General features: G+C 42.6%; 1 long non-coding RNA gene across 1 annotated transcript in view; it reads right to left on the reverse strand.

The window, feature by feature from the left end:
* Positions 1-8,828, reverse strand: part of LOC145412923 (uncharacterized) — a 106,870-nt gene extending 98,042 nt beyond the window's left edge. Inside the window, exon 1 of the long non-coding RNA XR_013899647.1 lies at positions 8,735-8,828. This is a non-coding gene — a long non-coding RNA (uncharacterized LOC145412923). The remainder of the gene's footprint in view (positions 1-8,734) is intronic.
* Positions 8,829-23,074: the final 14,246 nt, after the last annotated feature.

Consider the following 23,074-nt stretch of genomic DNA (forward strand, 5'->3'; position numbering starts at 1 on the left):
TTTCGGCCCAGACTGTTGTTCCACTTCAGATGATTAATTCCGTACGTTGGTATGATTCTTCCACTGGGACAAATCACGGTACTGTGAAACTGACATATGCATAAACGGTTATTCAAAGCTACGTATACAGTAATTCAAAGCTGTTCGTACTATATCGAAACATGTATAGCACAGGAGTCATAGATATATAATTTCTTCTTGACTGAACTTATCCCTAACTATACAGCTGTTCTGATGGTCCACGTTGATCTGATTTCCTCTCGGGATATGGGGAAGAATACAGATACCTCGTAGGATATTCACAGGGTGCTTTGTGACTCCATCCCTTGTTATTTCATCCTTACTACAAATCCGCCTCCCACTGCCGCTTACGTTATAGCCATCCGTGTGCATCAGCGTTACCTGGGACGCGTCTTCCTTCGGGATATTCATGACGCGCGTGATTATTAATACTGTAGCCACTGCTGGTAAATATAGAAGCTTTTTTAATAACTACTCCTGGTAAACAGCAGAATCTACTAAACCTCTTTCCTAATACTTCACATTGACGTCTTCCTTGTTTCAATCTTGCTAACTCTGGACGATATTATTTAGCTTCGGGGACATTCAAGCTGAAGGGATTAGGTGCGGCCTTCATAAACCCCTCCATACCCAGGGCACTCTCTTGAACCACTGTAAATAAAATCGTCTGGAAGTAGCCACAATAAAACGCACCTCCCACTGATGGTACTGCCGTCCGTGTGTACATGTATTTCTAGTCAAGCGCTGTCCTTCACGGATATTTTATGACTCGTGTTAATACATTTAATAACACTACCGGTATGACAGACCTTTATCAATGACATTTTCAGTCGTGGTTCGCGTTTATCATGAAAATCTTGATCTGCTGTCGACTTCCTGGGGCACAAGGGCTGGCAGTGCTTAAGCCCCTTCAGCACGATTACCGTACGTCTTTAATCTTATGCCTGCATCCACCAGACGTTTTTCTTTTACGAAACAGAGACCGCTGTCAGTGAAGTTAGAGGCAGTTTCTAATAACCCACTCAGTACGAGCTATATCCTAAATGCCGCATAAGAACGTCTGTAGGTGACCAAATAAAAAATAATAAAAAAATGAACAAGTTAACCTACAGAGCCCGATGACGTGTTTTACATTTAATTCTCTTTTATCTGCAGACAGCTTCATTCGTCTTAAGAAAGCCCCCTTGTGGTGAAGGGGTTGAGGTGTGTCTAACCCCCTCCGGAACGAAAGTCTACCCTGAGTCAAACAAAATCGTCCTAAGGTAGCAAGAATGAAGTAAAATAATGTGATTCTGTTGTAGGTGGCAGGAGAATGTATGGTAAAGAGATTAGATATCTTCTGCCACCAAGGTGCGTTTTTTACACGTCGAGCCACTGTAATTACAGATATTCTTGAGATTTGTATGAATGGTCGATATCACGTATTGCTGCGACGTCCATATGTTTTTAACGCCGAAATGCCAGCTCTGCACGTCTTTCCGGATGGCGTCTGTCGTTTTTAGTGAGCTCTGATTAACGTACCGCAGCAGAATTTTTTTAAAATGTCTCCACTAACGTTTTGGTCAAGAAGTGAGGGACTTGTGTTTTGCTCAAGCTAACACCACACGTATTTATTCATATCAGAAACCCACCACTGTCAGACATCTGACGATTTTATTTACTCTTAGGACACACTTTTCGTGCTAAAGGAGTTAGATGTTGCCTTCATTCACTCTCACACCTGAAGGTATGTCTATCAAGTCGAAAAAAATTGTCTGGTAGCGACAACAACTGAATTGGCAGTACGTCTTCAAATAATAAGTGTTATGAGTTTCTGATATCGGGTGGGTGAAAACGCGTGATGGTGAAAGCTGTTCTGTCTCTAGTCACTGCAGCGTCTCTTTCTCTACTTTCCTCTCATTGCCCGTCTCGTCTGGCTGGCGAAACGTGTCACTAGCAGTCTTCACTTTTATACAGGGTTCAGTCTTTGGGATGGCACACTACCTAACCAACACATCACGTTATCTTGCTGTCATCATCATCATCATCATCATCATCATCGTCATCATCATCATCATCATGCTAATAACACATTGCACTTGTCCTTCCTACCTGTACATCATCATCAACACATTACACTATCATCCTACCTATCTGTACATCATCATCACCACCCTATCCTGTCAGTACATCACACTACCACCGTATCTGCTTTATCATCACATAATCCCCCCCATCACAGTCCTATCACGCTACCTTATCACAACATCAGGGAGTGACCCTTATTACCCTCCTAGTGCCAGACGATTTTGTTCAGCTTAGGAGACCGCCACAACACTGAAGAAATAAAAGTAATGATGGCTAAAAGTAATCCCTTAAGCTGGAAATCTCTCATGGTGAATCAAATCGTCTGTAGGTAGTAAGAATAAAATAAACTACGTCTTCGGGTTGAAGGGGTTAATATCGTCTTCCAAGCCCTCCCGATACATAAAAATTCCTAAGAGTGATGTAACCTAAGAGCCGGATTACAAACTCACTCACCTTCCCCCATCCAAGACGTGACATGAGCTATGGCACTCTATTTATAAACAATCCTGTGCTTAAGTCCTGTATAAGATTGTTTGTATATCCACTTGCCTTCACCTATTCAGCTACCAAATAATTCACATCCAAATTAGAGTGAATAATAAAGTGAATAATACGAGAAAATAAAGTGATTCGCCATATTAACTGGCTACGAATGAGAGCTGCTTATCGTAAAAATTGGTATGGGTACTTTTATAAATAGGGTCGCTGATATAATGAGGAAGCAGGCTGTCTTATCACGTCATGCCCTCCCCCTCGCTATCTCTATCCTTATCTCCCTCACGCGCCCACTAAACTCGCCTCACCTCACATCACCCGCTTCTTAATACCAAAAACGTTAACTATCAAAACCAGGAAAACCCAACAAAACTAATGAGATGTTTGGTTATGGCTAAGAACGTCTCACCTCAAAGCAGGCAAGCTACCGAGAAAAAAACTGACGAAACGAACTTGTTATAGCAACATGATACGCTGCTTCGCTCGGGATAACTATTTTGCTATACAACCTTGATTATTTGATAAGAAAAAATACAACCTTGATTATCTGATAAGCAAAAATATTATCATCAGCATGCGTAGATGAGTGGTAACAAGCCCAGCAGCAAGCCTGAGTTTACTGTTCTTTACTCTAACTTGGTCTATTTTTACGTCCTTCTACAGTTATTTCACTTAGCTTCGTGTCAGAAAAAGACAATACTACGGCTCCACAACCTAGCCAAATCACTTCTTTGTGACTAAATAATCTTCATGAGTTAATCAATTATTATACTGCAACATTTAAGGTGGAAAGATGGCAATTTTTGGCCAAGTTACAGTAAGATGGGAATATAAAATCCAACTTGGTCGTCGTTCAAGTGTTGGAGAAAATTATATTCTTTTTACTCTAACTTGGCCTAAAATTGCCATCTATCCACCTTCCCGACACAGTTGTAATAACAAATTAACAGTGGAATATGATGCCAATCACGAAGAAATGCTATGGAAAGAATTTAGAGCCGTAGCACTTTTTCAATCATTGAGTTTCAAGAAACAAGCTTTAAAAGGTCACTACGCTAGGTGAAATTGGTGTGAAAGTACCATAATCCTACTTTTAAAGCCAGATCTTGGTATGCACAGATACGCGTTCAGAAGCACAAAACAAGCTGGCCTGTGCTCAACAGTACGTCAAGATTTATCCACGTTTCTGTTTTGGACGCGCTTGTTCCATTACGGTACTACTTAGATAGGTCTGGCCAGGCTTATATATGCGTATTCGGACACACACACACACACACACACACACACACACACACACACACACACACACACAAAACGTCCTCTTATTATAGATTACTGCCCAAAACGGTAACCTGCAGACAACCGGGCAATTGAGTTTTATTATATTGCTGCCCTGAGCGGTAACCACCAAGCCAGTTTACTGAGTGGGTACATTACTCTCCATAAATGCACATCTCCATAAAGCCTGACTGACTGAAACTACTGATTGGCTTCCTTTACCTCTTCAAAACGGTGACGCCTTCTACGTTTAGTTCTTGCCTCCCCCCAGTAATTATACTTGGCTTAGGAGAGATTTTTCGATATGATGTGGTTAGATGGAGGCTTCAGCAACTCCTCTTACAAAATGTGTGTGTGTGAGAGAGAGAGAGAGAGAGAGAGAGAGAGAGAGAGAGAGAGAGATTATCCCACATGGTGAGGAAAATGATCTGGTACTGAAAAAAAAAAAAAAAAATGCAAGGCTTTCATGGAGTCATCTTACGTTTTTAAAAATTATAGCAAGTAAACGACCTTACATACTGTAAGTTTTTTTTTTTTTTTAATTAACGACTTCCTCTTCAGGTAGTATTTAAATGTTAACTAATATCGTCTTTTTTTTTTTTTTTTCAGGTAAGGGTGATATGTGAATAGCTACGATAACTGAGCACCAATGAAACCACACAAAGGCAAACTAACACAACAGGTAGGCTATTACGGTATATGTTCTTTTCATTTTATTACCGCCAAAAACATTACACTACAACCTCTAAACAGGCAAGCGATTTGAACCTGTTGCGGCTTCTATTTTAAAACAGTTCAGTTTCAGAGTACAGAACATGACATGCAGTATTACCAGTTTAATATTGGAACTTTATCGCAAAATTGTCGTTCCTCCTCGTATGATACGGCCATATTTGCCTACGACCTCGTAAACACACTATGCAATATTTTTCTTACACCGGTACGCTACTCTATACTATACAAAGCTAGTTTACTACACTACACTACACACCTCAACACTACAGTACACTACATTACACTGCACTGCACTACCCTGCACTACATTACACAACATAAGCTACATTACACTGCATAGTTACAATGATACACTACACTGCATTACATTAAGTACACTACACAACACTGCATTACATAAAGTACACTACATTACACTGCATTAATCTAATTACATTACACTACATTACACTGTATTACATTACAGCACACTACACTACAAATGGTTATCACCAATTCACAACTACAGTAATTACACTACACTACTCCAATATACAACAGTAGAGTTTAATATAGGCTACAGGTATTACCGAACGCAGCACTTAATCATCAATATCATTTCATCACACTGCAAACCACCCTACACTTATTCATCACTATCACTACACTGGACTACGCTACACCACACTACAATACAATACGCAGCACTATACATTACACTACAGTACAGTACGCTACACAAAACTACATTACGAGACACTACACTACAGTACACTACACCACACCACAGTTAATGTCAAATACCTTTAATATCCAGTGCAACAACGCCATCCCACATTTACCATCACATTAACCTGAACTGCCCACCATTACACCCGCTACACCGTAAACTACACCATATTGCTACACAGATTACACCACATCGCGGCACAGATTGCACCATTCGCACTATACCTTGTCGACATAATATCACATCACAGTAGGCAGAAAATGTGGTTAAACTGTGAACATATTTGAGGCACCGCATCATATTTATCTCTACCCCTCATTCTGCCGCACCACGCCACACTGGCCATCACACTGCACCACACTTACCACATCACAACTTCCGCACCACACCACACTCGCCGTTCCATACTAGGGCACCCTTATCACATCACACAACTCTCTCTCTCATCACATTACGACAGAATCATTACACCACACACACCAAACTGCCACACCACACTACACCACGCTACTCTACACTCTCCCAAACACTAACCACAACACAAACTAACCTACACTTACCACATCCCACCACACCATACAATGCCCTCTCTCGCACCATGCACACTAAAACACATCACTGTATTTCACACCACACTGCATCACACTCTCCCCACTCCACTCTGCATTTCCTACATCCACAAACTCTCTCGCCACACTCTTCCATGTCACACCACACCAGAACTTCCCTCACAACAACAAATCATTACAGAAGTCGCCAGTCACCAGCGTTATTACACCACACAACACACTTCACTATAAAAACACAAACTAAAACAAAAAACACATTACCGCAGACCACAAAACCTCCTTAGTAACACACGCCAAACACATCATATCACGCACCTTTAAACAAAAAATCACACCGAAAACACACACACACACACACACACACACACACACACACACACACACACACAGCAATACAGTACATCTGACACCAGCAATACACCGGCCGGAACAATAACCCCACAGGCATCATAAATACACATCACATAAAACTCCCCGCCACAATCACAATCACTCCAAGCACCACACACACACACACACGAATTGCCTGCTCTTTCTTTATGGGAGTTCTTTTACGCCAATGCTCCATTCGTCACCAGATGTATTCCCAAAAGTTCTTGACAGTATTACTTTACACACACACAGTATTACTTTACACATACACACACACACACCCACACACTTACCATTCACTGTCACACTGTTCACTTTGGCATACTTCTTCCACATGTTACTAACATAAACATTTTGCCGTCTTTGCAAATTTTCTCCAGTTTTTTCCTCTTACGTATTTTTTTTTTTTTTTTCGGAGATCAGTAATACCTTAAATAACCGTCAGTTTTCTTCGTCGTCCTTCTCAACTCCTTCTATGTTCATCATGTCATAGTCTTTTACCAAACACATAAATTGTCATATCTTGCAGTCTTCCTCACTGATATTCTCTGGTTTTATTCCTTAATACCTTTCATACTTTCTTTCCAGATCCACAGATGCCACAAAATTCAGTCTTCCTCGAAATCTTTGTCAAATCCCTCCTTGTTAATCTTACTCTCCTTTACCAAATCCATAAGTGCCGTAAACATCTTGCAATCATCCTCGCCAACACGCTCCTGTCCTTCCCTGTTTGCCCTGTCAGACGTCTTTACCAGATCCATAAATGCCATAAATGGCTCGCTGTCTTCCTCATATCCGTCCTACTTCATCTTGTCACACTCCATTCAGGGCCATGAAAGCCATAAATATCTTGCGATCTTCCTCACTAATCTTCTAAAGCTCTTCCTTATTCACCCAGTCACAAGCTTCTTCAAGATCCATAAAATTCCAGAAAAATATAAACAGACTTTCTTGTAAGCTTTTACATTTCCTTCATGTTTAACCTGTCAAACGACTCACTCTCTCTCTCTCTCTCTCTCTCTCTCTCTCTCTCTCTCTCTCTCTCTCTCACACACACACACACACACACACACACACATTCTTGTCACAAAAATCTTACCCTCTTCGCAAATTTCATGTTGTTCGTCTTGTCAAAAGCTTCCCACCCATAAATGCTATAAATATACGAGTATTAAGTCTTTCTCGCAGACGTATCCAGACCCACCTACGCTCTTTCCAGATTCATAATGCCATAAATATCATAACGCTGCTCTTTACAAACTTCCTAGTCTCCCCTTGTTCATATTCCTTTACTCTTTCCCGATCCATGAATAATTTACTACCCCCCAACGTAAGCTTTCTTCAATCCCACTAAGTCCACTTTATCGCACGCTTTTATTTTCGCAGATTCGCAAGTGCCATAACCTGTAATATTACTTTCCTTCACCGATCGCTCCTTCTTTATTTTGCCTTACTCTTTATTTTTTTTTTCCCCCAGTTCAGAAGTGCCGTATAATCTTTCCTACAAGCTTTTAATATCATCTCACTTCACATATTTGATCTACGCAATCCCTGTGACTCCGAAAATCACAGTTTTGCCTCATTATTTTATTTTTTTAAAGATGAGATTCTAGAAATATCACATAATCTTTCAAGCTTTCACCATCATTCACCTCACTTCAAATGGCTGATCTACACAATCCCTGCCACTCCAGAAGTCACCCTATTCATCACCCTAGACACTCGTGATATCTGTCAAGCTCAATCGATCACTTTTCTTCCCAACGGTGTACTTTTTAATGTATACCTTCTGTTTTACGACTCACTTTCAAAATTTTTTCCTACTGCTACGCCTGGAGGGTTTTCATTCAAGTTAGGAAGATTTTTCGGACAGTGAGATGGTTACAGTCGCCATAAACACTTTACAGTGACACCTTTCTCCTTTTCTCTTTTTTTTTTTTTTTTTTCCCCTTGCCTTGACCTGTTTTTACTACGATTACATGTTTTTCTTACTGCCAGGCAAGTGTTTAGCGTTGGGGGCAGCTTTCGTAGTGAAGGGGTTAACATAAAAAAAGAAATTCTTCAGATTTTGCACTTTGGTCACCTTTGCTTCTCAGTAAGGGTCCCTCACTGCCTTCGATACAACGTGGTTACCGTTCCATTCAGGCATGTTATCTAAAAGTACTCTCTCTCTCTCTCTCTCTCTCTCTCTCTAAAAACGTACTCAAGGCCACATTACGCTACACACTACACAAAACAATACACTCACCACAAGAAATGTCTAAAAGCATAAACCACATCCCAAATTGAAAGCATCACATTACACGACTCCAGGCGCAACTACACCATATCAAACGAATCACACCACCTTAAATTACACTACAACACACCACATCGCACTACATCATACTGCACCACCACTACACTTCACGAGACACTAGCAACATTAACACAACGCCACACGACTCTACATACTACGGTACACTTCACTACTACTACTACTACTCACCTCAGCCTGTGTGGAGTGGTCCGGGCCTCACCACACACACTGTCTCCAGCCAATGGTCCGGGGCATCACAACGCGATCTGACGGAGGGAAAGACTGAATCAACACTTACCATACTCTTACACAACACTAACACCACTCTTACACACACACACACACACACACACACACACACACACACACACACGCAATCAACATCACTCTTTACACCGCCTCAACACTTCACTCTCCTACGCATCAGCACATACCCACCGTATCACTACTTACACCACGTCAAAACCACACACTAACGCCACATCAGCGCGACACTCCCTTACACCACGTTGCTTCATACTGGCGAGATGTGGATGGTAGTAGGAGATGAGGGGAAGAATAGTAGGAAAGGTTGGAGGAGGAGGAGGAGGAGGAGGAGATAAGGGGAAAAAACGTGGGGGGAATGAGATAGCAATAGAGGGGAAAAAAGAAGAGGAAAAGATAGGAATAAAAAGGAGGAAAATGAGATGATGAGGGATACGTAAGGGAGGAAGAGGAGGAGGAGGTGGAGCGGGGAATGTGGGGAAAAATGCAAGAGGAAAGGTACGTACGGGGAAGGGGTAGGGTAGGAGGGAGAGGGCAGAATGAGTAGGAAGAGATAAGAAGACCGGGAGCAAGGAGGAAAATGACAGTGCTGAGTCGTACGTAAACGAGGAACCGGATAGGAGGAAAATGATAAAACAAGGAACGACGAGGAAGACAAAAAAAAATATACCATGGAAAACAAGGATCAGCAATCGTGTTAGCTCTGTCAATGCTGTTTCTTATAGGGCAGGTTCTGGGTACGTTATCTTTTCTCTAAGTGTAAGACAGTGAGTATGCACTAGGAGGAAGGGATGGCAGGATGGGGTGGATAAGTGGGAAAGAGAAGGAATTGTAGGAAAAGTAAAGGGAGGGAGAAGGAGCGGTGAAAGTGAGGGGGAAAGGGGAGAGGAAAAGAAGACTTGGAAGATGGAGAGAGAGAGAGAGAGAGAGAGAGAGAGAGAGAGAGAGAGAGAGAGAGAAGTAAACATAGAGAAGGGAGAAACGAGGAAAAAAATGAAGAGGCGAAGTCAAGACAAAAAGAAAAAGGAAAAGAGCAGAGAGGAGAGTGGTAGACAAGAAAGAAGAGAGGAAGGCTTGGAGGGGATGGAGAAGGAGAGAGAAAGAACAGGAAAAGCCAAAAGGAGGAGGAGGAAAAAATGGAAGGGGATGGAGGAGGTGAGGGGCAGAGAGGGAAGAAAGACTATGAAAGGTAAACACAGTGAAGATGAAGAAGCGATGTTGAAAAATAAAGTACGGAGGGAGACGTAAGGGAAGGGACGGGCAATTGGCAGACAAGTGAGGGAGTGAGAGAAATTTGCAAGACAGGGAAGTTAAGAAGACTGACCGACAGATTAACTGTCTGATTGACTAGGAGGATGGAGAATGATTGATTGACACATTAATTGAATGACTGATTGACTTAACTGATTAACGGGACAGGAAAGGCATGAAAAGAGTTTATTAACTGAATCACTGATTTATTAATTACTTGAATACCTTAACTGCCAGATTCACTGACTGAAAAAATTGACTAACACCAGGATAAGGGGAGAAAGAAAAGGAAAAGAATTTGCCCCCTCTCCAGTGCGCTCGTGTGTGTGTGTGTGTGTGTGTGTGTGTGTGTGTGTGTGTGTGTGTGTGTGTGTGCGCTTACATATAAAAACCAGACGCACAAAAATGGTTAATAATACAAATATGTGTGTGCATATTTAAACAAGGTGCACAGTACCGGGATAAAAGACGGACTACTGTAACTTCACAATGATATATACTGTTTATATGTCAGACAAAATATATCACCCACAAATAGAGTCTGTAAGAACTGAGAGCTTCCGTTACCTGTGTATTTCTGAAATTTGGTAAATGAGGCTTACTGTTGTGTGTGTGTGTGTGTGTGTGTGAGGGAGTTTAAAATCATGCCAGGTGGATGCTCAAATAATGTTCCTACACTCTTAGGTAAACCTAGGTATGCAAAAGGTGGAAGCTTTGGAGTAAAAAATAATAAAAATAATTCCTTTAACATTTCATAATTTAGTATTCACACATTTTTAAAAAATACATCGAGTAATAAATTGTATGTTCATCAAATGTTTAGTAGTTTTTATACGTAACTAATGATTGCAGTATATACATTACTTCTTGCGATATGTCTATTAAACACCTTGGTTTAGTTTTACACCTCTTTTATGAGCAGTTTAAAAAGCTGTAATAATCGGTTAACTTTTGATGTTGTTGCTTTGGACGCCCTATTCTTGATTTACCGTATAATCAGGCTAACTACAGACGATTCTCACTTATGTAGATGAGAAGAGCCAGTAAAATGGTTGAGCAGTGCCCTATCCCATATGACCCCTTCGCTGCAGTGGACATAGGTATTTTCTTCACGCCGACAGACGATTTTGCAGCTAAATCATGGACAGTCAAAGGGTTAAAATGATAAACCCTTCATCCGGTATGAACTTTTTTTTCTTTTTTCAGAATAACACCAGGTTCTATTGTTCTAATAACTGGTGTGTCATATGCTATCACCTGACGATTTTCTTCAGCAGCAAAATTAAGTTCAGTCTCTACATTTTTCGTATTCAGGCCCACACCAGACGATTTTGTTCAGTTGAGAAAATCCTACAATAAAAAGTTTATCTTAGAGAACACACCACCAGACGATTTTGTGGTACTGAAAAATCCTTAGCTCAACGTGACTTAATCACTGTGAAGCATTTGATCCACCTGTGTGTGTGTGTGTGTGTGTGTGTGTGTGTGTGTGTTACAAATGCGTGAAAATATAGCCCGACATGAAAGCCCAGTCAATAAACGGTCTGCTCTATCATCCATTAAATAACCCCACCAGAGAGAGAGAGAGAGAGAGAGAGAGAGAGAGAGAGGACTCGAACCCATGCGCGGTGCAGTATTGAAATGGCACCGTCGGCCGCGTCAGACGTACGATTCAATTAACAATGAAACAGGTACGACAGGGGGGAGCAGAAATTTTAATGCCCCGCGCCGCTCATCAAACGCTAAGAGTCTTTCAATAAACAAAATCTGGGAAACTGTGAGCAGACTGAGCACCGCCATCACTGCTGCTCTGATATAAGGGGCGTATCACACACACACACACACACACAGACGGATTTATTCATCGCCCGAAATTTATCACAACAAAACAAGTGTATCGGAGGCCAATAAATCAACACACAAGTCAAGCGACACCTAGCCTACACTCTACACACTCCCCCTCTTTTCTCCTCCCCCTCCCCTTCACCCCTCTCCCGTCCCTCCCCTTCCCACGGTAAAGTCGGTAGTTCATTAATATGGCAACACACGACACGGGGAGCGCTGAGTTGCCAGTTAGTAAATAGAGAGCTCGTGCCGAGGGGGAAGAGAGAGGTAGGGAAAAATACACGGTAATAATTAAATGGTGGCAACACACTCTCCCCCACCCCCATGGACTATGTCAATATTTTGGCTACTGTCCGTTTACCAGTGGATCACAGAGGAGGCTGGGCAGAGTGAGGCAAAATACGAATGAGTTACCATCCCTGCACTCCATATTCTCGTTGTATAGGAGGCAACGTTATCACCTCTTCCACTGCGATATTTATTTCCTCGTAATACTCGCGTGTCTGGTTATCTTTTTAATATCGGCATAGTTGGATTTCACAACATACATGAGGATATTAACCTGTACAGTAGAAGACATAATACACCGCTAAGGAGGTGTTACAAAATCTCCAAACTCGGTGAACATACAAACATCTCCCTATTTTCCCTCCTTTGATGCAACCAGGTATTTTTTCTCAAACCTTCATACCTCAGTCGCACCTTTTTCCACTTTATTTTTCCATTCCCCGCCTCCCCATCACCACGAGTGAAGACTTTAGCCTACCCTGTACATCACGAGGGTTCCCAGACACATAGGTAAATATTTGCTAGCTCGGGATATGACTGCTGACGACGCCATATTTGTACACGATCACCACAGGATTTGGCGCCCAGATTGAAGATGTGATTTGGCTTAACGGGCTTGCGATTCATACTGGCGGATATTAAAACGGAATGGGGTAAAACAGACTGCTGCTGAATACTGAATATTAAAATGGCGTATAAGTGCTGCGTCTGATTAAAGAAAACTGTTAAAAAGGATTGGGGTACGTGTGGGATGCCCACCATCCACGCACTTGCTGTGGCACTACCTTCCAGTGAGTATACTGAGTAACGAGCCAAATGGTTAATTGTAGCCCAGGAAACCATTTATTACGGTGGGTGGTAACCATATTACCAAACGGATGCATTGCAGTTGAGTGGGTTAAGGCGCTCCAAATTAATGTGACTACTGTAAAGGGATTTGCATTAGAGGTCCAGCGACTAATTACACTTAAACGTCAGGACTGAGCAGAGTAACCTCTGGCCCCTGCGCTCCCGACTGAGCAATATGAGGGTCATAAGACAGAAGGAATAGGACATTATTTTACACCTGAATAGCAAATATAGCACAGAACTTGTGACATGTTTGCGATTCAGGTCTTTTAAACATTAGAAAGGAATGGAAGAAACCTACATAATGGCTGCATACGAATCAGAAACTGGGTAAAACTATAATATTTGAATTTAAAATGCGTATTTCAAAAGACTAAGGTAAAGGGCGTGGATCGCTCGTGATTCATGTCTACGGAACAGTGAAAAGAATAGGATAAAAATTAGGCAGTTTTTATTCAAGAATTTTCAGTGTGGTAAAACTATGCTGTACATTATCTTACACAAAAAAGAAATGTTCAGATTAATCCATGTGCTAAGGAATGTGGGTATGCTGGTATAATAGGAAAATTAAGGACAGAAGACCTGATACTCGATCAACACTCAGGACCCCGACTCTCATCTATCTGTCCAGCGTTACCTGGACTATATCGCTTTTTACTGTGGGCCTGTAACTGTCATCTATCCATCTAAGAATGATTCGCAACGAATTTTACAGAGTATGATGCATGTGATGACGAGGAGCTACAGAAAGGATGTAGAGCCACAGTATTTATTCTGCCACTGAGCCACGGAAAATAAGTTGCACAGACGAAAAGCTGGGCCAAGTTAAAGTGGAAGAACTCAAGAATACTAAACCTGTCCCACCCATAACAGGGTTATTCTTAGCACAGCCTAACATGTACTGACAAATAACAACCGTATTCAGTATACTGTTCGCTGGCCAAATACTTCAGTTTTAACCTGCGTCAAGGTTTCAGTAACAAACTTATTAGCTGCCTTTCATTACTTAGGATTTGCATTTGCTACGACTTTCAAATAATCACAGAAAGTAAAGGAAATGCATAGAAAATTTCTTGTCTCTTGTTATTCCTGCAAAAACAAATCTGCGACCTGACATGTACAGTAAAATAATTATAATAAAGAAACGTACATGTCAATCAGTCAGAGCATTAGGAGGTAACAAGGCGATGATGATAACGATGATGGTGGTGGTGGTGGCGTTCACATAGCATCATCCTTCTCTATCCCAGTCAAGCCTTCTACCATTACCCTCACTCTGGCACCCTTTCACACTCACACCCAAACCACCTCCCACCATCCCAATTCCACACACACACACACACACACACACAATGTTCCTCCAGTCGGAAATCTTTCACACTCGCACTGTCGTTCACTCTCACATTCACACTGAAAGCACTTCCCATAACCACTGTCATCTCCAGTATTTCACTCGCACATCACTCATTCCAACACCTTCCATCATAGTCATTCAGCTGTTTCACACAGGCACTCCATTCTCTCGCACTTTCAGACGCACGTATCGAAACCTTTCACCACCATTTTCACTCTCCCACAAAAACCCACACACTCACACCCCACTTTTCCCTACTCCAATCTTTCACATTCACATCACCTTACTTCAAATTTTCACTCCAGTCTTTCACACACACAGTCCACTCTTTCATCCTCGCACTGAAACCTCCCACCACAAGCACACACGTCGGCCGCTCATAAACCACCCATCAATTTTGAGGCGAGGGACGGTACAGTCTTGATTTAGTGGCGGTCGTGAGGGATGCGTCGATATTAAATGCAACAAATAATCATTAATAAACACACCACGACAAAGGGCGGGGGTGTGAATTTGTTGTACACGAGCGCTAAAAGGGCGATTGTTGTAACTGACAGCGAAGTTAGTGTTACGGATAGAGAGAGAGAGAAGGGGAGGGAGGGAGATCGGTAGAGGTGGCGGGCGTACGATGTTATTTGGCGCTAATGTTGTCGTCTGGGCGGCGTGCGGGAGAGAGTCAGGGCTGGCGGACGTACGATGATTCCAGTGGTGGTTCTGGGTACACAGGTAATCTTTATCTGCGAGGCTTGTGACGCTGCACATTTGTCTCTTTATAAAAGCCTCTACGTCTCCATTACCCTTGGGCTTGTCGGGCATCTGTCTCTCCATACTTACACTCTGAGAAATTTTAAGCCAGCCTCTGGTACGTCATTTCGGTAACATTAATTCCTCGTTTTCTTTCTACTCTTTTCCCCATCCTCCGTAGTGAGGCATTCCATCCCCTCTCCTCGCTTCTGCTCCTACGGTTCTAAGCTAATTCGAACCCCATTTCCCCTCCTTCGTCACTCCCTTTCCTCCATTAAACCCTCCTTAACTGTGGGAGGGAGGTGCGAGGGACCGGGGAGGGAGAGAGAAAAGGTAGGGGGAGGGGGAAGGGAATGCAGGGAATGGAAGGTAGGCAAGGAGGAAATGTTGTACGGTCTAGAACAGCAGTGGGAAGAGAGAGAGAAAGCAAACCAGGTGGTGTGGAAATAGGTTAACAAAGATGTGGGAATGTCGGAAGATAGGTAACCGTGAGAGAGAAACGGTAAACACGAGAGGGGAACTAAACACCCTGAAACCGAAACAGGCAAATGGACAGGGGAATAGGAGGAGGGAGAAGATGAGAGGCACAGACAGGGAGGATAGGAGGTGAAGATATAGACAGGGAGGGAAAACAGCGATTAAGCGTTACACAAGGAGGGCGAGGCAATCAGACACAGGTTGAGAGTACGAGAGAAGGAAGGCGGGGGAAAGAGGGAGTGAGTGGTAAACACACAGACAAGGAGGGATGTAGGCAGACAGAAAAGGAAGCTAAGAGACGGAGGGAGGGATGGCAAAATAAGGTTGAGAGAGGGGAGACGGAGGTAGGGACGGGGAGGGAGGAGACACTTTGAAAGATGGTGAAAGGGGAGGGTCCATCTCGCGCCTGGTGGGAACGGGTCGACCTTGGCACTACGCTTCTTGCTTGGTGATACAGGAGGCAGGCAGGGAGGTAGACAGACAGACGGGGAGGCAGAGAGACTGACGGATATAGAGAATGGAAAGGAGGGAAGAATGTAGGAAGGCATTGACAGAAATAAGCAGATGTGACACGCAAAGAAGTAGAGAGAGAGGGACGGAAGAAAAGTATAGCGAGACCACACGGATAAGGAAAGAAGGGAGAAACCTAGAGACAGGAATGGATGAAAGGAGGGAAGGGGAAGGAAGAGAAAGACAAGTAAAGAGGTAGACAGAAAGATGGAGGAAATAGACACTGGTAGAGATGGTGAAAGGGACTCCACCATCTCGCCCCTGGTAGGGACGGGTCGATCTTGGCACTTCGCTTCTTGCTTGATTATAGTGTTGGTAGACAGCGATGACAGGCAGGCAGATGGACAGAAGGGCAATGAAGGTGGAGAAACACTAAGGGAGGTAGATCTGAGAGGGGGGGGGTAGAGACAAAGACAATGAATGAGAAGAAGGGATGAAGGTAAAGAGGAAGGTGAAAAGAGGGGTAGGAAAGAGGAAGGACACAGACAGATAGGAAAGTTGAGAGATGTCGGGAATGCAGACAAACGGACAAACAGAGAGTGATTGAGGAAAGGTAGGCTGAAGGTAGAGAGGAAAGGAAGGTTGAAAATAGATAGAAGGGAGTGAGTAGAGAGGAAATGCAGGATGAAGGTTGAGAGAGGGTAGACAGAAAGAAATGGAAGGCTGAGGGTAGAGAGAAGGCAGAAAAGGAAGAATGAAAGTAGAGAAGAAAGGAAGAATGAAGGTAGAGAAAAGACAATAGGCATGCTGAAGGTAGAGAGGAAAGGAAAAAAAAAAAAGAAGATACAGAAAAGAGTGTAGACAGAAAAGGAAGGGCGAAGGTAGGGAAAAGAAGGTAGAGAGGAATGGAAGGATGAAGGTAGAAAGAAAACGGTAGACAGAGAGGAAAAGAAGGATGATGGTAGACAGAAAAGGAAAGGTGAAGGTAGAGAGGAACGGTATGATGAAGGTAGAAAGAGAAAGGTAGATAGAGGGGAAAAGAAGGATGAAGGCAGAGAAAAAGTAGGTAGAGAGGAATGGAAGGATGAAGGTAGATAGAAGAGAGTCGGTAGGTAGAGGGAGGTAGAGAGGAGGCACTATTAAGGAGGGTGAAAGGGAGGCCAGCGTCTCTTGCCTGGTGGGGACGGGTCGACCTTGGCACTACGCTTCTTGCTTGATAATAGTCGTGTGCTGTGCTGTGCTCCGCTGGCGTGGCAAGATGGCGCGGCAGACCCAGCTTCAATGGCGGCTGCGGAGGTGGTGGGAGTAGGTATGGAAGGCAGGGAAGTGGATTTGGATAGGTCGATTGGTAGCTTGCTATGAGCGCGGAACGTTAAGTTGGTAATTAGGTTGGTAGGTAGGCAGGAGGAATGATAGGTTCCCAGGGTTGGTAAATAGATTAGCTGGTAGGCTGGGAAATGGATCTGGTTAGGCTGATTGGTAGTTTGGTAAGAGGGAGGGACGTTACGTTGGTATTTAGGCAGGTAGATAGGCAGGTCGACTGACAGGTACCCAGGGTTGGTAAACTGATCTGTAGGTAAGTAGGGATATAGTTCAGGTTTCAGGTACGTATGAGCAAGTGCCCAGGTAGACAGACATGTTAAGAGATGACTAGGTGCGAAACTGTTATTTAGGTGGCTGGGAAGGTAGGTCACTAGGTTGGTAAGCAGGTAAGTAAGCAAACAGGTAAAGAGGTTAGGTTGGTAGGTGAAGCTGAGTTAGGCTTCGTTAGGTTACTTATTCAGCTGATTAGGTGGGTTAGTAGGATGGTACGTTGGCAAGTTACATTAGGCCAAAGTACGTGGCATTAGGGTATGTTGATGTGTTAGAGTTGGCAAAATTAGGCAGGCAGGTTAAATTAGGCTAAGTTAGGGTAAGTAGGTAAATAGGTCAGCAAGCTAGTAAGTTTGATTTGGCCAAGGTAAGTAGGCAAAAGAAGCGAATACCGGTAGCTAGATATAAGTTACATCTTGCTAAATGAGAGTAGGTACATGGGTACGTAGGTAGGTAGAAAGGTTATGTCACGTAGGTAGGAAATTGTTAGGTAGGTCTGCAGGCTCGCAAGTAGGTTAATAGGTTGGCAGGTCAGGTTAGGCGAAGGCAGGTAGACAGGTGAGTTAGGTGAAGGTAGGTAGGCAGGTACCTGCATATAGGATATGTGAAAGGCAGTCAAGTTATGTGAAAGTAGGTAGGTACAGGGGTGAGAATGGGTAGGCAAAAAGGTGAAGATAAATAGGTGGGAAGGTGAGGATACGTAAGTAGAAGCTTAAAGGTAAGAAAGCAGTAAGGTGAGGAGAGATCGGTAACTAGGTGAGTGTAGGTAGGATAGGTAAGGGCAGGTAGGTTGGTACGAAGGTAACTATGTAGGTTAGGCCTGGAAGTTAACGATGATAATTAGAAGTGGTTAAAGTCTGAATAGGTTAGGTGGTGGTAGTGACTGTAGGTGAGCTATAATCTAGCTTAGTCTAGGTTTAGTGTTGGGGGTGGTGTCGAGGTAGGAACAAAGCAGATAATATGTGAGAATGAGTAAGGTAAGAAAGAGACAGTGGGGAAAGAAGAAAAGGTAAATACATAAGAGAGAGAGAGAGAGAGAGAGAGAGAGAGAGAGATGGATGTATGTGGTGTTCTGGGTGAGTAGGTGGCAGGCACAGAGGTGTGGACAGAAGACGTGGATAGAATTGGAAGTAGAGTCGTAGGGAAGACATGTGGTAGATTATTGAGGTATAAATACGACAGGTGGGTAGATTATAGAGGTATAAGTAGGACAGGTAGGTATTGATGTATAGGTAGAATAGGTGGGTAGATTATACGTGTACAAATAGGTCAGGCAGATAGATTATAAAGATATGGGGGGGCAGGGGTATAGTAGGAAGGTGTAGGTGTAGGTAGGACAGGGGTACATTATAGATATATACTGGTGTAGAGGACGACAGGTGAGATTATAGATATATGCATAAGTAGGACAGGTGGGTAGATTATATAGGTGTAGGTAGGGCAGGTGGGTAGATATAGACGTGTAGGCAAGAGATGGGTAGACTATAGAGTCACTATAAGGGTAGATTACAGGTAAAAGAACGCAGGCAGTGTACGGGTTATTAAAACTCGAGAAGCGCAGACATGAAAGGTGGGTAGATCAGAACAGGTGTAAGTGCAATAGGTACTTAGAACAGACAGGTAGATCGAAAGTAGAGGAATATAGCTTAGCCATAAAATTTTAAGTACGTGGAAAGGTGAACAGATATATTTTACTTAGGAAGGTAAAGCAGAAGTAGAGGAACGTGGGTTGGCCATAGGCAGATTTTCCGTCCAAGGGTAAGTGGGATGCGTTAGATCAGAATAGACTTTAGTAGAATATGTGCATAATTTACACAAATAACAAGTCGTAAGATAAGTTGGTATATTCAGCACCGTAGGTAGGGCACGTAGGTGGATCAGCAGAATAGGTGTAAGTAGGCCAGGGAGACAGATTAGCAGGAGGGTAGGTAGAACAGGTTAGAGTAGATGAGCAGAACCACCCACGTGAACCGGTCTGGGTAGATGTGACGCGGAGGTGCGTAGATTGCATAAGGTGATAGTGAGAATGCGATGACGATGACGATAACCGTGATGATGATGGAAAATTAAACTTCTCTCCCTTTGCCCTTTCATGACGGCGGCAACTCTAGTGTTCTCTTCCTGTTGACGCCTGACGATTTTATTCAGCTTAGAGTCTAGAACCCTGAGTATTAACATGATATTGATTAAATGCCCATAAAGACGACGATGACGGAAGATTATTGCAAGATAACGACAAAGACGACGACGAAAATAGTGATGATAATGATGATGATGATGATGAAAGATGTATACGACAACCTGGACATAAATGAATGGCTGTACAGGACTGACACGCTTGCTTTATCATCATCGTCTTAAATAATGAGGGTAATGTCAGTCAGTCAGTCAGTCACTCCTCAGGCTCATTGACATCATGACTTGCTCTAAACTTTTGTGGGCTGGAGTTTCCTCGGCTAAATATTATTTGATGGTTGCCAGATTGTAATACAGACTAATGTATTATAATTATATACTAACGTAATGTTTTGTCAGTAAATACAAATACTTAGCACTGCTTAAAATAGCATTTACTTTTTCAGTTGATAATCCCCACTGTGACTACAGCCTTATTTAATACTATTACTACTACTACTAATAATAATAATAATAATAATATTGTAGTAGTACCGTAGAAGTATAGTAGTGGTACGGTGGTAGTAGGTGTAACAATAATAATAATAATAATAATAATAATAATAATAATAATAATAATGTGATAAAGCTAAATAAATGTATAAGGTAAGGTGTCTCAGACGTGGTAATAAAGAGTAACACATGGCGGTGTGTGGTGATGGTGGTGGCAAGTCAATGATGCCAGACTCAACATTAGTAGGCAAGGCATTAGTAGGCAAGGCATGTGACTTGGGTGGTGATGGTTTAGGTAGTGATGATGATGGTGGTGGTGATACTGGCAATGGTGTAAGTGACGATGCACTGACGTAACTTACAGTAGAAAGCGTGTATCTGTATTGTAAAATACACAGGGTGGGCCAAAAGTTATTTTACCATAATATTATTTTATTGACACAATTATACAGTATTTCAACTACATAAAGTGTACACCTACTATATTTCAACCACCATAAATAAAATGTACAAAATGTACACCTACTATATTTCAACCACATACATAAAGTGTACATCAAGTAAATTGAAAATAAAGTTAAATCAAATGTTCAAAATTACCTCTTTCCCCTTAACACAACTGGCACATCTTAAACACAGAGTGGCAAATTCTTCTCAACTCATGATCATTTTTCAAGTTGTCACATTATGCTGTTATTCTTTCTTTCAATTCTTGAAGACTTCTAGTCTTTGTCTTGTAAACTTCCTCTTTGATCATCCCCCAAACTGCGAAGTCACATGGCATTAGGTCAGGTGACCTTGGAGGCCACTCAACAGTACCCCTTGGAGGCCACTCAACAGTACCCCTTCTCCCATGGAGGCCACTCAACAGTACCCCTTCTTCGAACCCATGTGTCGAAAGTGTTACCGGGAAAGTCTTGCAATATTCTACCTTAGTGGGGAGGTGCTCCAACTTGCATCCAAATTAATTTGGAAGCTGAAATATAACTGTGTTTTATGTGTAATATAACTGTTTAATCAAATAATATTATGGCCAAGTAACTTCTGGCCCACCCTGTATATGGATTTACTATTGACAAGCGTATTCTTAGGTGGTATTCCCGTGCATTTAGGAAGCTTACTAACACCTCTTCCTTAGCGGTTTATTTCTGATTCTGCTTCGTTACTGTATTCTCGTGTGTTAATCATGCAATCAGTATCTACATCATAAAAGAATAAGAAACAAAAAAGGACACTAATAGATAGTCTGGAAAACAAATCGTGAAGGAAGAGGTGCTAGGGATCCTCCTTACCCGACGACACCAAGAGCCTTACCCCCTACCTAATCACCGCATCTCCTTGATTCATTTATCCCTACCTACAGACAATTAGCAGAAATATTAATAAAGAATGTTGCTAACCTCATCACTGCCAGCCGTCTCTTGGAAATACTAAAATCGTCAGGCAGTAGAAAGAATAAAATAAGACATCATCGTAGTGAAGGGGTGCTGAAAAAAAGCGCAAAGACGTAAACACCGAAATCTTTTCTGATCCTTTACGAAACAACAATATGCGTGAGATGTGATTAGCTTGCACGCCACGATACAGAGCTTTTATATGATTCTTCCCTCGCGTCAGGCAATTTTATCCTTCCTGGGATGAGATTTCTCGTAGAACAACTCCTGGGGGATTATGTACCATCTTCATCAACCCCATTCCAAGTTCCATTTTCATTATATTCTGTTTTTCATTTTGTTTGTGCTAATGCCAGACGATTTTATTGATGGAGGACGCCTCTCGTACTGATGGGGTTTAATTACAGTGCATTTTTGTTACTGGAGCAAACAGAACCGATGAAAAGTTTGCAGACAAAAACAAATAGGGAGAGGACGTGAAGGTAGTACTAGAAATGACGAAAAACTACAACCACTGGAATGACGTACAGGTATTACTGTAAGAGGACGCGAAGGTAGCACAGTGAGAGGACGAAGGCAGCAAAGTAAGAGGACGTAACGGTAGCACAGGGAGAGGACGTCAAGAAACACTGAGACAGGAAATCAAGGTAAAGCAGCTAGAGGACGTACAGGTAGCACAGCGAGAGGACGTACAGGTAACTCAGCGGGAGGACGTGAAAGTAGCACAGCAAGAGGACGTGAAGGTATCATAAGAAGAGGGTGGGTCTTTCTCGGTCGACTCTCTTACTAAGGGGAAAGGGGGGCCTGGGGCGTGACGGGACTGGCTTGGGGGGGTATTAGCTAGCTGAGAGAGAGAGAGAGAGAGAAATAAAGACCACCGTTTTCTAGTAAGTGTATCTAATGTCCCCCACTTTGTGCATAGTTTACCTAAGTTTACCTAAGTACAGAACGATTATCGAGTTGGTTAGGCGAAGTATATACGTAGCAACACATGACAAGGGTCTGGCGCCCGTTTTTAACCCCTTCACAACCAGTACGTCATTTATATTTTTGTTCTTGCTATCACACTCCTTTATTCAGTTTACTTTCCAGACTAAAAGGGGGAGGAAGGACTTTATAACTCCTTTAGCACAAAGTCGTCCGGAGGTAGGAAGATGAAAATTAAAACCTGTCTTCCTAGTGAGTTGCTGATTGTCCAAGGAATGGCTCTTATCTGACAAATGGGTATGAAACGCATCTAAAAATATATACAGTATATGTGTGCAGGGCGTCAGACTTGTGGGGTGGAGTCAGGATTCCGATGGGTTGAATGATGTGTGGAAGACCGTGTGGCCCATTTCACGTGACATGGTGTTGGTAATTCTCCCACTTTTATGCTTTCTTGTTCCTCTT

This window comes from Coenobita brevimanus, chromosome 94 (genome assembly GCF_032717465.1).
Source record: "Coenobita brevimanus isolate Jiangsu-jjx chromosome 94, ASM3271746v2, whole genome shotgun sequence".
Taxonomy (NCBI): Eukaryota; Metazoa; Arthropoda; class Malacostraca; order Decapoda; family Coenobitidae; genus Coenobita; species Coenobita brevimanus.